The 16,647-nt window shown below is 47.0% G+C and overlaps 1 long non-coding RNA gene across 1 annotated transcript; it reads left to right on the plus strand.

Moving 5' to 3' along the window:
* The first annotated feature begins 7,990 nt into the window (after positions 1 to 7,990).
* LOC146345223 (uncharacterized) lies at positions 7,991 to 16,647 on the plus strand. Its single transcript, XR_014792474.1, has 2 exons — positions 7,991 to 8,147; positions 15,399 to 16,647. It is a non-coding gene; the product is annotated as an uncharacterized LOC146345223 (long non-coding RNA).

Genomic DNA, 16,647 nt, shown 5'->3' on the forward strand with positions numbered 1-16,647 from the left:
GCGCTCAGCCTTCCTTATAGTCCAGCTCTCACAGCCATACATTACTACTGGGAAAACCATAGCTTTGATTAGACGGACCTTTGTCGGCAAGGTGATGTCTCTGCTTCTTACTATGCTGTCTAGGTTGGCCATAGCTTTCCTCCCCAGGAGCAAGCGTCTTTTAATTTCATGGCTACAGTCACCGTCTGCGGTGATCTTGGAGCCCAAGAAAGTAAAATCTGTCACTGCTTCCATTTCTTCCCCTTCTATATGCCAGGAAGTGATGGGGCCAGATGCCATGATCTTCGTTTTTTTAATGTTGAGTTTCAAACCAGCTTTTGCACTCTCCTCTTTCACCCTCAACAAGAGGCTCTTGAGATCCTCTTCGCTTTCTGCCATTAGGGTGGTATCGTCTGCATATCGGAGGTTGTTGATAATTCTCCCAGCAATCTTAATTCCGACCTCTGATTCATCCAACCCGGCATTTCTCATGATGTACTCTGCATATAAGTTAAATAAGCAGGGTGACAATATGCAGCCTTGTCGTACTCCTTTCCCAATTTTGAACCAATTGGTTGTTCCATGTCTGGTTCTTACTGTTGCTTCTTGACCCTCGTACAGGTTTCTCAGGAGACAGGTAAGGTGGTCTGGTAGCCCTAAAGGCAAAATAAGATAAACAGAAATAAATGGTTAGAGAAGGCAGAGAAAGACAGATACCAGTTTTATAATCCTGTCCAGTTTTCTCTTTGTTATTTATTTAATTAATTAAACAATTAAATTTTTATTAATGTTAAGAGCCTGATTTACACTTTGCCCCTTTTGATGGATTAGCATAACAAGTAATCAGGCTGTTTGGATATTTTCCTTAGGTGCAATGAGTTGGATCTGGACTTAGTCATATTTAAAGTAGACTCACTGAAATCAGGGGCCGCGGTGGCTTAGTGGTTAAGACGCTGAACTACAGACTGGAAGGTCGGCAGGACAGCAGTTCGAGACCCGAGTGCTGCGTGACGGAGTGAGCTCCCGTCTTCAGTCCCAGCTTCTGCCAACCTAACAGTTCGAAAGCAAGAAATTGCAAGTAGATAAATAGGTACCGCCTCGGCGGGAAAGGTGACAGCGTTCCGTGCACCTCGGTGTTCAGTCATGCCGGCCACATGGCCACAGAAGCGTCTTCGGACAGCGCTGGCTCTTCGGCTTAGAAACGGGGATGAGCACCGCACCCTAGAGTCGGACACAACTGGTTGGGGATACCTTTTACCTTTACCACTGAAATCAACAGGACTTGATCCACCCTAAAGGCAAAAAACAAAGTATACTGTATATACTGTGACTGTGAGTATACACACTGTCAGGTTCAGCTAGCCTTGGCAAATGCCAAATTTTCCAAACTGCAAGCTGGATTTCTTTTCTTTTTTGTCCTGACAGATGCCTGTGTACACAGAATAAAATCCACAAAGTCAATCCAATCTTGGTCAGGCTATGACTTTTTCTCAGTGTTTCCCTTAGAGTTAAAACAAATATTTGCAGAACATTTCAAAATAGTGTATTTTGAATGTGAAATTTTATATCAGAGTTTGGGACTGGAGTGCTCTTTAGTTTTGTTGACATCTCGTGACCATTTTGGTAGACAGCAAATATTCCAAATCACCTTGGAACACAAGAATTGAAGAAGAGCCCTGCTGGATCAGACCAAAGGCCCACATAGTTCACCATTCTGTTCAGACAGTGGCAAACCACAGGCAGGACATGGGGACAAGATCCCTCTCTGACTGTTGTTTCCCAGTGACTGGTGTTCAAAGGCATGCAGCTCCTGACCCTGGAGGTAGCACAGAGCCATCAAGACTAGTAGCCATTGATAGCCTTCTCCTCCAGGAATTTATCCAATCCCCTTTTAATGCCATCCATGGTGGTGGCCATCTCTTTCCTGGGCAGTCGCTGGCAGCTCAGACCCCATCAGTAAATTATTAGGATTATTATTTTTGCTGAAAGGTGGCCCGTGACATAACCCTCCCTCAGGTTCGTCAGCCTCTGCTTTGGAACAGCTGTCCTCACTGTCCCACAAGCTTCAGCCCCTAAATTCACCAGGTAAAAGAGACCCCCCAATATGCCCAGTTGCTTCATAGAATAGTAGTAGGGTTGGAAGGGGCTTATAAGACCATTGAGTCCAAGCCCCCTTTATCCAACCAGGAGAAGTACCCAGGAAATGGGAACATTATTGGTAGTACAGAAAGATGAACAAGATGTTATCTTTTAAAAACAAATTAAAGTTTATTTAAGACAAGAAATATGTTATAATTAGTCCTTTCTCAGCCTTACCCTGCCTACTCTACCCCTTCTAATTCCTATTCCCACAACCCCACTAGATATAGCTTCATCGAACCCTAAGACCATCTCTCATAGAATCATAGAATCATAGAATGATAGGGTTGGAAGGGGCCTACAAGGCCATCGAGTCCAACCCCTTGCTCAATGCAGGAATCCAAGTCAGAGCATTTCTGACAGATGGCTGTCCAGCCTCGTCTTGAATGCCTCCAGTGTGGGAGAGCCCACCACCTCCCTAGGTATTGGTTCCATTGTCTTATTAAATGTCATTCTGTTGTTTTCTGCCCAGAGCTCCAGTCTATCCAGATCACTTTGAATTTTATTTCTGTCTTCCAAAGTATTAGTTATCCCACCCAATTTTGTGTCATCTGCAAATTTGATCAGCATTCCCTACTACACCTCCTCCTCCAAGTCATTAATAAAAATGTTGAAGAGCACTGGGCCTAGGACTGAACCCTTGCCCTTTTTGAAGATAGGGACAACATTAGCCCTCCTCCAGTCATCTGGCACTTCACCCGTCCTCCATGATTTCTCAAAGAGAATTGACAGTGGTTCTGAGAGTTCTTCTGACAGTTCCTTTATTACTCTAGGATGCTAGAGTAATATCTCCCCTATCTCGGAATGCTATCTAACCCACTAACAGTCTGCTCCGGTCTTTTATTATACTCAGACCCCCCCACACACAAGCTCCTCCCACCTTCCACTCACTTACTACCGAACAGTTAACCCTAACTTACCTGGGTTCTAACTCAACAAACACATATAAACATCAACATAGACTCCACATGGCAAGCATTATGATCTTGTCCCATGGCCTATCCATCTTTTAAACAAATAAACATAATTAAGCACAATTATGAAATCCTATAAGATGCCAGCAGTCAAATGCTAGACATTAAAAACCACTGCTTGCCATCCATCAAGTGTTGTCAAATATATTCCGTACAGTCTCATACATGTTTCCCGCCTCCCAGCTGAGCAGAAGGTTTCCCGCCTCCCAGCTGAGCAGAGCAGAGCAGAGCAAGCTGCTCCAGCTGGTCCAGGGACTACAGAAGCAAGCAAGATCCCAGAGAGCGAGCGAACAGAGCGAGCGAGCAGGGGGAGCAAACAGGAGTTGGCCAGGGGAGTTCGGCAGGGGAGGTCAAGGGGGAGGCCCCTAACATTTTTTTTTAAATTATTTTTATTTTAACTAACTTTTTTCCATTTATTTGTCTTGTAACACACACTTTCACACCAGTGGGACTCTGCTTTTAACCTCTAGTGAGTAGAGGAGCAGGCACAGGCTAGTCTAGAACAATCACAAAGCTAGACACAAAAAGGGAAAAGAGGCTATGGAAGGACAAGACTCTCCAGTGGTGGTGACCTGCAAGGTGTGTGCAGTGTTTGTTTTCTTGCCTGAGAACAACATGGCCGACACCCGCAACAAGTGCAAGTTGATCACGCTGCTGGAGGAAAAAGTAAGTGGACTTGAGCGGCGACTGTCGACCCTCCGGGGAATAAGAGAACACGAAGAGTTCTTGGACAGAATGGGGGAACTATAGCAGCAAAGGGCAGACCAGAAGCTTGAAGAGCAACAGCAAGATGAGGCAGTGGGAAATGCTGAGGTGAAGAAAAATGGAATAGAGGATACTCCTTGGAAAAGGGTGACAGTTAGGAGAAGAAGAACTAGACGCCACTCTGCACCAGTGGAAGCAGTGGAGCTATGGAACCGATTCCAGGTACTTGCGGATGAGACTGGAGGACAGCCTGCAGAGGAAGAATCACAGGGGAACCTGCATGAGAGTGAGCAAGAGGCTGAAGGTCAGTCAAACAGAGGCGATGAAACCCAGGCCTACAAGAAGAAGAAGAGAAGAGTGGTAGTAGTGGGAGACTCCTTGCTGCGTGGGATCGAGACCCAAGTATGTCGCGAAGACCCATGGACTCGCCAGGTATGTTGTCTCCCGGGAGGACAGATTAGAGACGTGACTGAAAGGTTGCCTGCACTCATAAAGCCCACTGACAGGTATCCCTTTCTTCTCATCCATGTGGGAACAAATGATACCACCAAGCGGAGCTACGAAGAGATCACGTCAGACTTTGAAGCTTTGGGAAGGAAACTCAAGAACTTTGGGGCCCAGATAGTTTTCTCATCCATCCTTCCAGTAGTTAGAAGAGGGATAGAAAGGGAACGAAAAATACTCCGGGTGAATGACTGGCTATGAAGGTGGTGCCGACGAGAGAGATTTGGATTCTGGGACCACGGGCTATACTTCCTGGAAGATGGGCTGTTGGCTAGGGATGGGTTGCACCTCACAAAGGATGGGAAGAATGTGTTTGGCCACAGCATGAAGAACTTCATCAGGAGGGCTTTAAACTGAATCCTACGGGGAAGGGAGATGTAATGTTGGGGGTAACAATGGACATAGGCGCATGCACTGCAATGGAGAGAACAGCTCTGATAGCGCCCAATAATAGTCTTCAGACACATGTAGGAAGAAAGCCAGACTATGAAGCACATGGTCTTCGATGTCTATATACTAATGCCCAGAGTATGGGAAACAAACAGAACGAACTTGAACTCTTAATACAAGAGGGAAATTATGACCTGATAGGTATAACTGAGACTTGGTGGGATGACTCTCATGACTGGAATACAGCAATTGAAGGATATAACTTGTTCAAAAAGAACAGGAGGAACAGAAAGGGAGGTAGGGTTGCACTATATGTGAAAAATGCATATCTCTGCACAGAAATAGAGGAGGATGGGCTTGGTAGCCCCATCGAGAGCATCTGGGTTGAAATAAATGGAGCAAAGAATAAAAGGAACCTGGTGGTCGGAGTCTACTACCGGCCACCCAATCAAGGAGAAGACAAGGATGAAACTTTTGAAAAGCAAAAAGCCAATGTTTTAAGGAAGCATGATGTAGTAGTAATGGGGGACTTCAATTTCCCCGATATTTGTTGGGAGACAAATTCTGCAAAACATGGCCCCTCCAGGAAATTCCTGACTTGTGTGGCAGATAACTTCCTCCTACAGAAAGTAGAGGAAGGAACTAGAGGATCGGCTATCCTTGACTTGATCCTAACCAACAGAGATGACTTAGTGGATCAAGTAGCAGTTACAGGAACTCTGGGGGAAAGCGACCATGTTGTACTTGAGTTCTTGGTTCTAAGGGAAGCAAAAGCCGAGTGTAGTCAAACGCGTACCCTGGATTTTAGGAAAGCTGATTTTAATAAACTCAGAACAATGATCAGTAAGGTCCCATGGCAAGCGATGCTAGTGAGAAAAGGAGTCCAAGATGGGTGGGAGCTTTTAAAAAAGGAAATTCTCATGGCACAATCACAAGCAATTCCAACAAGAAGAAAAGGTGGAAGACAACAGAAGAAGCCAATGTGGCTTCACAAAAAGCTTAGGGATGACCTGAAAACAAAAAAGGACACATATAGGAAGTGGAAAGAAGGCCAAGTAACAAAGGAAGAGTACAGGCAGGTAGCACAGAATTGCAGGGATGGCGTCAGGAAGGCTAAAGCTGAGAATGAGCTGAGGTTAGCAAGGGATGTTAAAAACAACAAAAAGAACTCTCAGAACCGCTGTCTATTCTCTTTGAGAAATCATGGAGGACGGGGGAAGTGCCAGATGACTGGAGGAGGGCTAACGTTGTCCCTATCTTCAAAAAGGGTTAAAAGGAGGAACCTGGGAACTACAGACCAGTCAGTCTGACATCAATCCCTGGGAAAATCCTGGAGCAGATCATAAAGCAATCCATCTGGAAGCACCTTGACAACAATGCCGTGATTACTCGAAGCCAACATGGATTTGTCAAAAACAAGTCCTGCCAGACAAATCTGATCTCATTTTTGGATCAAGTCACCTCCCTTGTAGACCGTGGGAATGCTGTAGACATCATATACCTCGACTTCAGCAAAGCTTTCGACAAAGTGCCCCATGATATCCTGATGAGCAAACTAGCTCAAAGTGGGCTAGTTGAAACAACGATCCGGTGGATCCACAGTTGGCTACAGAATCGGACTCAAAGAGTGCTTCTCAATGGGACCTTCTCCAACTGGGGAGAGGTAATGAGTGGGGTACCACAGGCCTCAGTCCTGGGCCCAGTGCTCTTCAACATTTTTATTAATGACTTGGAGGAGGAGGTGCAGGGAATGCTGATCAAATTTGCAGATGACACAAAATTGGGAGGGATAGCTAATACTTTGGAAGACAGAAACAAAATTCAAAGTGATCTGGACAGACTGGAGCGCTGGGCAGAAAACAAGAGAATGACATTTAATAGGGACAAATGCCAAGTCCTGCACCTAGGAAAAAGAAACCAAATGCACAGTTGCAAGATGGGGGATACGTGGCTCAACCACACTACAAGCGAGAAGGATCTTGGAATTGTTGTCGATCACAAGCTGAATATGAGCCAACCATGTGATGTGGCTGCAAAAAAGGCAAATGCTATTTTGGGCTGCATTCATAGAAGCATCGCTTCCAAATCCCGGGAAGTACTAGTTCCCCTCTACTCAGCACTGGTTAGGCCTCATCTGGAGTACCGTGTCCAGTTCTGGGCACCACACTTTAAGAAGGATGCAGACAAACTGGAGAGGGTTCAGAGGAGGGCAACAAAGATGATCAGGGGACTGGAAACAAAGCCCTATGAAGAGAGACTGAAAGAACTGGGCATGTTTAGCCTTGAGAAGAGAAGACTGAGGGGAGAGATGATAGCACTCTTCAAGTACTTGAAAGGTTGTCACAGAGAAGAAGGCCAGGATCTCTTCTTGATCATCCCAGAGTGCAGGACACGGAATAATGGGCTCAAGTTACAGGAAGCCAGATTCCGTCTGAACATCAGGAAAAACTTCCTGACTGTAAGAGCAATACGACAATGGAACCAATTACCTGGGGAGGTGGTGGGCTCTCCCACACTGGAGGCGTTCAAGGCGAGGCTGGACAGCCATCTGTCAGGGATGCTCTGACTTGGATTCCTGCATTGAGCAGGGGGTTGGACTCGATGGCCTTGTAGGCCCCTTCCAACCCTACTATTCTATGATTCTATGATTCTATGATTCTATGTCTATTTAGAAGTAAGCCTATTGTATTCAGTGGGATTTGCTCATAGGATTACAGCCTCAGTGCCACTGCATGTCAGCTCTTGAGCTCTCTTAAATACTACCATATACCAAAGACAGTGTTTAAATATCAAATATATCATGAGCTATCATAGACAACAAATATGCAAATAATATTCAGAGGAGATGTGAATATTTGGATTGTTTTTTGCCTTTAAAATTCTCAGGGAAGGATTTTGAGAGCAAACATATTGCAGCTGTAGCTTGCATGACTTTTTTTTTTTTTAAGTTCCCCAAAATCTATTTGGCACACTGACATCTCTTGGCTTCTTCCCTAATTGTCCACCCATAGATGAATTGTAAATAATTGTAAATAATATGTTAATGCGTTACAAAATAAAGAACAGATCATTAGCAAGACTTTATACCAGTCCTGACTGCCAAGGACACCCATGTTCATATCTCCGTGTAAGATATGTAAAGCAAACAGCTGTTCATACATTTTGGAATGTTTTAGCAATGGGTGGGACCCAAAGAGCTACTTCAGCGACTTACCCAGTGGGATTTTTTTTTTTAACTTATCTTTTCTGAACAGCAGACTCCCAATGCTATATGAGAAATTGCTTTTAAGAGGCCCCTTAGTTTTGAAAGAGGTTTGCCATTTGGCATGAGGGACTGATGTTGGAGAAATATCTAAGTCCCCCCGCCCCCAGGTGTGAAGAACAGATGGCGCTGTTCTTTGGATCCCAGGCCCAGCTAACATCTGAGATGATGGGAGGAAGAGGAACAGGTTAGAGGTGAGAGGCGCCACCTTTTTTCTCTAGTAGGGCTCTTCTGCCTTTCACCACTCAGTGCTTGGGAAAGGGCTGCTTGTTGAATATACTTCTGTGGGTTCACATCTTCACTATCAGCCAGCCCCTGAGCCCCCTTGTAGCTTCCATTACCCCTTCTCTTTGGGAGGTTGAGACTGGATCCTGGAGTGTATTGCCAAGCACCAGGGGCTGGAAGAGCCTAAGAACACAAGAGCCGCACTGGATCAGACTTAGGGTCCATCCAGTCCAGCATTCTTTTCCCGCAGTGGCCATCTAGATGCCTTTGGGAGGCCCACAAGCGTCACAAGAGTGCAACAGGCCCCTCCTGCTCATGTTCCCTAGCAACTGGTCTTCAGATGCCCACTGCCCACCCCCCAAACATATCACGAGTTACATTGTGTCTCTATATGGAATTTAATTGTAAGCTGTTTTGAGAACTACTTTTCGCTGAGAAGAGGGGCATTTGCGGCTGAGCCGAACATTCTCAGTTAAAAACATTGTACTCTAAGTGGCATGTATATATTTGCGAAAAGTTGTGTGGGAGGAAGGAATTCAAGGGGGAAATTATTTGCAAGTTTGTGGGGAGGGCTTATCAGGAAGCAGTGGCCTCTCCCTCCTCTATTCAGTAGGGCCTGCCACAGAAAATTGCACATAATTGTGCAACCCCGGCAAACCCCCACTCCCAAATTCACTGCCTGAGAATGGGGCAGAACATTATTTTTGGGTGGGGGGCACTTTCACTGAGCCCCAGATTGATGGTTCTACTTAAAGGGAAGGGAGCTAGAGAAATGGGGAGGGGTGGTTTTTAGTACCCCCACCCCGCTTCAGAGGTCTTGAGAAATGTGAAGCAGAGGTCCAGTACAGCTTCTGTGTTGTGCTTGACCAGGTATTCCCAACCTTAGGTCCCCAGGTGTTGCTGGACTACAGCTCCCATCACCCTGAACAGCAACCCCATGAGCTGGGGGTGATGGGAGTTGTCATTAACATCTGGGGACCTGAAGTTGGGAAAGGCTGTGCTAGACCTTCCCTCTCACCCAGGGGTCTTTGACCCAGTGTGTGTGTGTGTGTGTGTGTGGGGGGGTATTTTATTCTGCTCCACTGAATTGGAAGCATCTGGTTTCTGTGATGCATCATTCATGATGTGTTTTGGTAGAGAAGACAGAGAAACTATTGCTTTGCCATTACTTTTCATGGATGAGCTCTTGATAACCTTCTAAGGAACTTTAAGGCAGGACTGGGTACAAGGTAGATCTCCCGATGTTTTGGACTAACACTTGCGGAAGCCCCCCTGCCAGTGTGGCCAATGGTCAGAAATATTGGGAGCAGGGATGGATGGACGCGCCTCTGTCCGCTCCCTTTGGGCAGTCGACGAGCTGTCCTTGCTGCCTGCCCACACGAGCTACACAGCGGGAGCTGCAGGATGGATTGGCGACTGCCCCCAAAGTGCCTCAGGGCCGCCCATCCCTTTACCCCCTGCACTGTAATCTTGAGGCATTACCCCTTTAGACCAGCCACAGACTCAAGTTTAAATGTGTGGAAGTAAACTGAGCTGTGGTGGTGCTCACAATCGCAGCTTGGTAAGGGGATGCACAACCCCGCAGCACTTCTTGCCCATCACTTCTGCTCCCATCGGTGAGCAGGGTCCAGGGGGCTGGAAGGGGGGGGGCGTTCATTGGACTCCACCCCCTCCGTAGACTCCCGCGCCATCCCTAACTGGGAGTTGAAGTCCAAACCATCTGGAGATCTACTGTCTGTCAACTCCTGAATTAAGGAGTAAAGGGGTACCCCGGGAGATGGGGTCTCACTAGGATTATCATGGCAGTTTAAAGACTAACACATTTATGGTGCAATCCTGTGCATGTTTAGATAGAAAGAAGTCCTACAGGTCCTACAAAAAGTCCTCCAGCATTATTTCCTGGAGATGGGAAACAGCAACTGAAGGACATTTGTATATAATTGTAATTAATGTAAATGTACACACATGCCATATCCAGCTAATTAAATGCAATTAAGGGTGCAATCCTATGCATGTTTAGACAGAAAAAATCCTACAACTCCCAGCATTCCCCAGCCAGATGGGTGGCTGGGGAATGCTGGGAGTTGTAGGACTTTTTCTTTCTAAACACACATAGGATTGTACCCTTAGGCAGTCAGGAACATAGGAGCTTAAAGAAAGGTTGCTTCCAGGTGGATTTTCTGCGGCAAGAAAAACAATAGAACAAGCAGTGTGGAAACATGGGAGGACTGCCAGAGGATAATGATGTCATCTGGGCCCCCATTGAAATGCCTTGAATGAGGCAGGGTATTTGCACATTAAAGATGCAATCCTGTGCATGTTTGGAGAGATCAAAGCCCTGCAACTCCCAGGATTCCCCAGCTAGCATGGCTGGCTGGAGCATGCTGGGCATGTCAGACTTTTCTCTGTCCAAACATGCACAGGATTGCACCCTTAACCCGGCATGGGTTTTTGATGAACGACATAGCCCACTTCATCAGGTGCATGGGGTATTATGGAGCATTTCAGACAGTATATATGGTGGTGGTGGTGGTGGGAAGACTGGTAAACAGTGAGTTCAAGAAGGAAATTCAGTGCAGAAAGTACTACTGGTGACAACCACATTATGACCAGAGGTTATTTACAGTGCAGCCATTGCTAATGACGAACATCCAGGCACTAGCTAAGCCACTTAACACATGTAGTGTGATGCAAACAGGTTATTCCAATTCACATTGATCGACGTTACTTTGCGGAAAGGAGTCAGTTACTGTACTGGTCCCCAGTTTCATGAATTGGCTCGGAGGCTGCTGCCTTTGCCGGTGTCATCAGGTTCTCATCAGCGGAGATAATTGAAATGATATTGCACCACACGTACCTATAACTCCAGGAATGCATTACTGGCTTCCAGTGAATAGGCATCCAAAGAGATGACGGAAATTAAGGTAAAAAGAGAAAGGCCAGGTTGATGGAGAAAGGGAGAAGTTCGTCATGGGTAAGAAAGGCCCAAAGCTAATTAGGGTTGCCTACTCTAGTGCACAGATGCGGGTTGGTCAACAGGAGAGGAGAAGCAATCCTTGCAATATTTATAGAAAGTAGCATGTTCAAAGCAGCCAGATTTCTGAAGAAATACTCCCTCTGAATATAATTTCAGTGCTGCCCTTTTTGTTCCCGAGCCACTACCTCTTCTGGCACCATTTTCCTTCCTCTTTGCCCTCACTTAGGGATGTATGAATCCCTTACCTTGTTCCGTTGTGGGGCTTCTGTGGTGGGAGGGAGACAATCCGTCCCTCCCCCCGGAATCCGACCTGGCCGGCTCTGCTCCGTGGCGACTCTGTGGAGCTGCCAGCCAGGTCCAGCTGCAGCTGGACTTCCAGCCGCTGCCGGGCTGCTGCGGCCGCAAATGGCGGTCGCTACGCTGGCTGCCATTTGCGTCCCTGCCAAGCCATGATAGGCTACGTAAATATTTACGTAGCCTATCACAGCAAAAGGCAGGCACGCAAATGGCAGCCGCTATGCCATTTGCATGCCTGCCTTTTGCCATGATAGGCTGCGTAAATACTTACGTAGCCTATTACGGCAAAGAGCAGGGGCACAAATGGCATAGCGGCCACCATTTGCGCCCCTGTTCTTTGCTGTGATAGGCTACGTAAGTATTGATGTAGCCTATCATGGCCTAATGCAGGCACGCAAATGGCGGCCGCTACGATGGCTGCCATTTGTGGCTGCAGCAGCCTGGCAGCAGCCGGAAGACGAACCAGAGCCGTCACTGCTGCCGTATCTGCTGCCAGGTAGGTCCATCCCAGGGGGGGATTTCGGGCAGTGGCGGGGGGGGGGAGGCTGTTCCGCCACTGACTCTGTGGGGGTGGATTCCAAAGAATCTGGCCTCACTGGAGTCCATGGCGGATTTCTCCAACACCCCTACCCTCACTGTTCTTGCCCTCATTTGCCCACACAGCCTTTTAATTGGGTCAGCTGCAGTGATTTTATTGACAAGCATCCATGACATCCTCATTTGCCCACACAATCAAACGTAGCCTTGTGAGGTCATGGACTCAGGTTACGTGGGTCATTGCAACCAAAAGTTTCAGGGCTGTGTTAGCAAATGAGGCCAGTGCAAGCGAGGGCAAGGAAGTACAATGGTTCCAAGAAGAACTACAACTCCTACAACTATTGATGTTGATGATAATAATACTACTAATGGTTCTCCATCCCAATTATCTCCACAACAACCGTGCGAGGTAGGTTAGGCTGAGAGATGGAGTTAGATCCAGACACAGTGTTACATAGGGCAGCAGACCCACTGGAATCAATAGGACCACTGATTTCAATTAGGGATGGCGTGGGCATATAAGTATATGTGGGCACATGGACCTATACACAAAAAGCGCTGTGGATCACCCATATACCCTAGTTCCACAGCACTATTTTGCATATAAGTCTATGGACAAGTGCTGCTGATCACCATGTTTTTTAAAAACATGGCAATCAGGACAGAGATGAACAGGCCCAGGTAAGCTGCAGGCTGCTTATCAAGCGCTGGGGGGGGGGGCGGTTCGACTGTAGCCCGGAGGGCCAGCGAGCAGAGCGAGAGCTCGGCTGGCGCCTGGAGAACCTGAGCTGGGCTGGGCTCTCACATCCCTAATTTCAATGGGTCTATTCTAAGTCTGGATCCAACCTATGGTGTCTGGGTCATCCTGTGAGCTCATGGCTGAGTGAGGATTTGAACCTGGGACTCCCCAGTCCCAGTCTAAGCACCATGCGACACTGACTGTAAGTTACAAAAGTGACATTTGACAATATTCATGAGTTACACACAGGTAGTGTTAATTTACATTATTGCTTTCCATTCTTTTGTAATAAACAATTCTACATGGGCATTAATATATAAAAATCACTCTAAAAAGAAGCAAATGTTCCTAAATCTTGACCCTTTTACCTCTGAAATTAACCAGGACTTGGCGACAAACTCTGTTCCCAAATTGGCTATAGGAAGCCCAGCCCTTTGGAATGTGGCTATGTGTGTGAACCGGGATGAGTGAGACACATGGGAAAGTATTTTCAGGTTTCCGCTGGTGCAGCGCTGAGCAGATTTGACTCTTTTTGAGGTTATTCTTAACACAGCAGGCTTCAGGAGCATGGAACCCTTTTCTGTCACATTTGCTCTCCAAATGGAGAGGTGCTCGAAAACTTGCAAACACTCAAGGTAACACAAGGAAAACCTACAGAAGATTAAGGGCATGCCGCTTTCCATTATGGATCACATTCAGCCTTGGCGTTGTTCATCTCAGTTCGGGAAATCACAGTGATGGCCTGATTTATTCTGAGCTGATTTCTGAGGGTTCTAAAAATGTATCACGTAATGATGATACAAAAAATAAAAAGGTGAAAGAACACAAATGGGATCTGCAACAAAGTGTTTCAGCTCCTGTTCACTGTTCTAGCCAGCCAGCTGTGCCGTCCTACAAGATACTCCATTCCATTTCCCCATACAACAGTTAGTCAGCACTCCGTGGCCACGGAGCATGCTCAGTCCTCAATGGGCTCTTTTGGGGTCCCTCCCCACTTTAGGGTTTTAAAATCAATCAATCAATCAATCAATCAATCTGCACTTCTGCAGACTTTGGGGTCCCCCAAGCCTTCCAATACCTCCCTCTTCTGGTGGGTGGTGCCATTTTATTCATGCATGCATGCATGCATGCATGCATGCATTCATTACATTTCTATACCTCCCTAGAGCCGAAGCTCTCTAGGTGTTTCACAACAATTAAAACCATCAAATCCAAGACAATTAAACACAATATAAAAATTGTAAAAAGTTTAAAATTATGGAATACAAAATAAAAATAAGCAGATCAAAACGAAAACTGAAAGATTAAAATGCTTGGGAGAATAAGAACAATGTAGGTGCCAGGCGAGCCTCTCTGGGAAGCTCATTCCACAACCGGGGTGCCACAGCAGAAAAGGCCCTCATCTTTGTAGCCACTAGGGATGGATGGATCCTTCTCTGTCCTGGGCACGGGGGAGCTCAACGAGCTGCCCACCTCCTGCTGTCATGGTCCGGACCCGCTCCGCAAGCCTCCCTGCTTGCCCCGCCCGCCCACCGAGCTCTGCGAGCTGCCTCTCCTCTCCGTGCCAAGGACTCCAGCAGTCAAGCCCTTCTGCTTTATGTGCACGAGGGGCGGGCTTGGCTGTTGGAGCCCTTGGTGCAACGTGCGCCCCTCAAGCCCTCTAGACCTGACCTCCTCCCGAGGAGGACAGGGCTAGGGTACTTGGGCACTGCAGAGGCCCCTCCTGCCCATGCTGGTTATCAAGGGCTTCCTTGACAGTCAGCAGAGGAAGGACGGGTCCTGGTACAGCCACCCCCAGAACGCTAGCCCTGTCCTCCTCCTGAGGAGGGCAGAGTTAGAGCCATTGGGTGCCTGCCCCCGCCGGTTGTCAAGGGCTTCCTGGACAGCTGGCGGAGGCAGGATGACTCCTCGGTGGCTCTCACAGCTGCTTGCCGAGCTCCAGGGTGCTCAGTGGCTGGGCCTGTCAATGCTCCACGGCTTGGTGAGTGGATTCCAGGAGTCCAGACAGGGGGAGTCCATAGGACTCCACCCCCTCCTCAGACTCCTGCGCTAGCCCTAGTAGCCACCCACCTGATTTCCTTTTGGTGGGGGCTCCAGGAGAAGGACCACTCAAGATGATCGTAGGATTTTGGCAGGTGTATATAGGAGGAGACGATCCTTCAGGTGACCTGGCCCTAAGTCATTTAGGGCTTTGAATGTTAATACCAGCACCTTGAATCAGGCCTGGACCTGGATTGGCAGCCAGCGCAGATGGAAAAGTAGTGGTATAATTTTTGCTACATAAGGAGTGACCTTCATGGGATGACCCCAGGTTCTAATATTATGAACTTGAGCACGCCCTGGGAGAGAGCGGAGGACAGGAAGGCTTGGCGTGCTATGGTCCATGGGGTCACGAAGAGTCGGACACGACTGAACAACAACAAAGGAATGACACTCACAGCCTGGACATCAGAAATAGAGGGAACAATTTGTACTGCAATGCCAGCATCCTATCCTTGCCATACCCATTTGGTTTTAAGACATTGGGCTGTGGTTATAACCCAACATAACCACAAAAGTTATCCGTCACATCTTAGGATCGGACTATAAAAGTCTTGGTTTTTAACTGTCAAAGAGCTTGCCCACTGCAGCTGTACACTGACATGTTGTTACCTTTTGCTTTCATTCCAGACTGGTCCAAAGACAGACTAAGTACTCAGCGGAAGCCTCCCCCGAGCATCAACATCCCTTCCTTAAAGTTTCATCAGCTAAACTGGAGCATCCACCCAGCTGCGTCTTATGTACTTTTTATGAGATGCGGTCCTTATGGAAGCTAAACAGGATATGCATCTATTAGAAAGCAACGATGACAACAACAACAAACCCAGCTGAATTTGAATGGATGTCATGTGCCAAGGACTCACTTTGTTTCTCACTTGATCAGCTCTGTTGAGAAAGGGGATGTCAGCAATTCAAAACCAGTAAAGAAGAACCTTATAAAAGTTTTGCAAAAGTGTTCAAGGCGCTGATATGGAGTCATAGCAGTCAAATCAAATTGCAAGGACCATAGCCTGTCCACAGAGATGGGGGTGGGTTTTTGTTGTTTTATTCCTAAAAGGACTCTCGGCTTTGGCAACTCCAGGAAACCCATTTTGCAAAGGAATTCACGTCTGCCCTTTTTCATCCCGTTCTCTCTGTCGTTGGCTGAGCTGGCTGGCTTCATATATATGCAGGAGGCCGTCTCCTTGGTGACAGCAGAGGCAACTGCCTTCTGAAAAATGTGTGTGTTAAAATATGCAGTGTGAAATTAAGCAAATATTTCTTAGACATTCGTATAAGAATTGATTTTGGCAGCTATTTCTTTTAATTATTTTATTACATTTTTCCATCCTTCCTCCAATGACCGAGGGCAGAATGGAAGGATCCTTTTACCATTTGATCCTCACAAGTGCTCTGTGAGTTAGACGAGGTGGAGAGAAAGATTGGCCCAAGACTTTGGACTTCATGACTGAGTTGACATTTGAACCCAGATCTCTCTGGGCCAAGTCCAGTGCTCTAGCCACTATACCAGGCTGATTCCAGCTGGTTTTCTACCCCCCCATTAACAATGCCAAATTAGCATCACTCTCTTCCACTTGTCCTTATTTTTAAAGAGACAAATATGAAGTATATTTAAGTGTGGTGTAGTGGCAAGAGTGTTGGACTAGGAGCTGGGAGATCCGGGTTCTAGTCCCCACTCGGCCATGGAAGCTCACTGGGTGACTTTGGGCCAGTCACAGACCCTCAGCCCAACCCACCTCACAGTGTTGTTGTTGTGAGGATGAAATGGAGAGGAGGAGGATAATGTAAGCCGCCTTGGGTTCCTTGCAAGAGGAAAAAAGGCGGGGTATAAATGCAATAAATAAATAAATAAATAAATAAATAAGTCCCTCTGAACATA

The sequence above is a fragment of the Heloderma suspectum genome, chromosome 5 (genome assembly GCF_057233095.1).
Source record: "Heloderma suspectum isolate Gila_16-S chromosome 5, 16-S_ref, whole genome shotgun sequence".
In the NCBI taxonomy this organism is placed as follows: Eukaryota; Metazoa; Chordata; class Lepidosauria; order Squamata; family Helodermatidae; genus Heloderma; species Heloderma suspectum.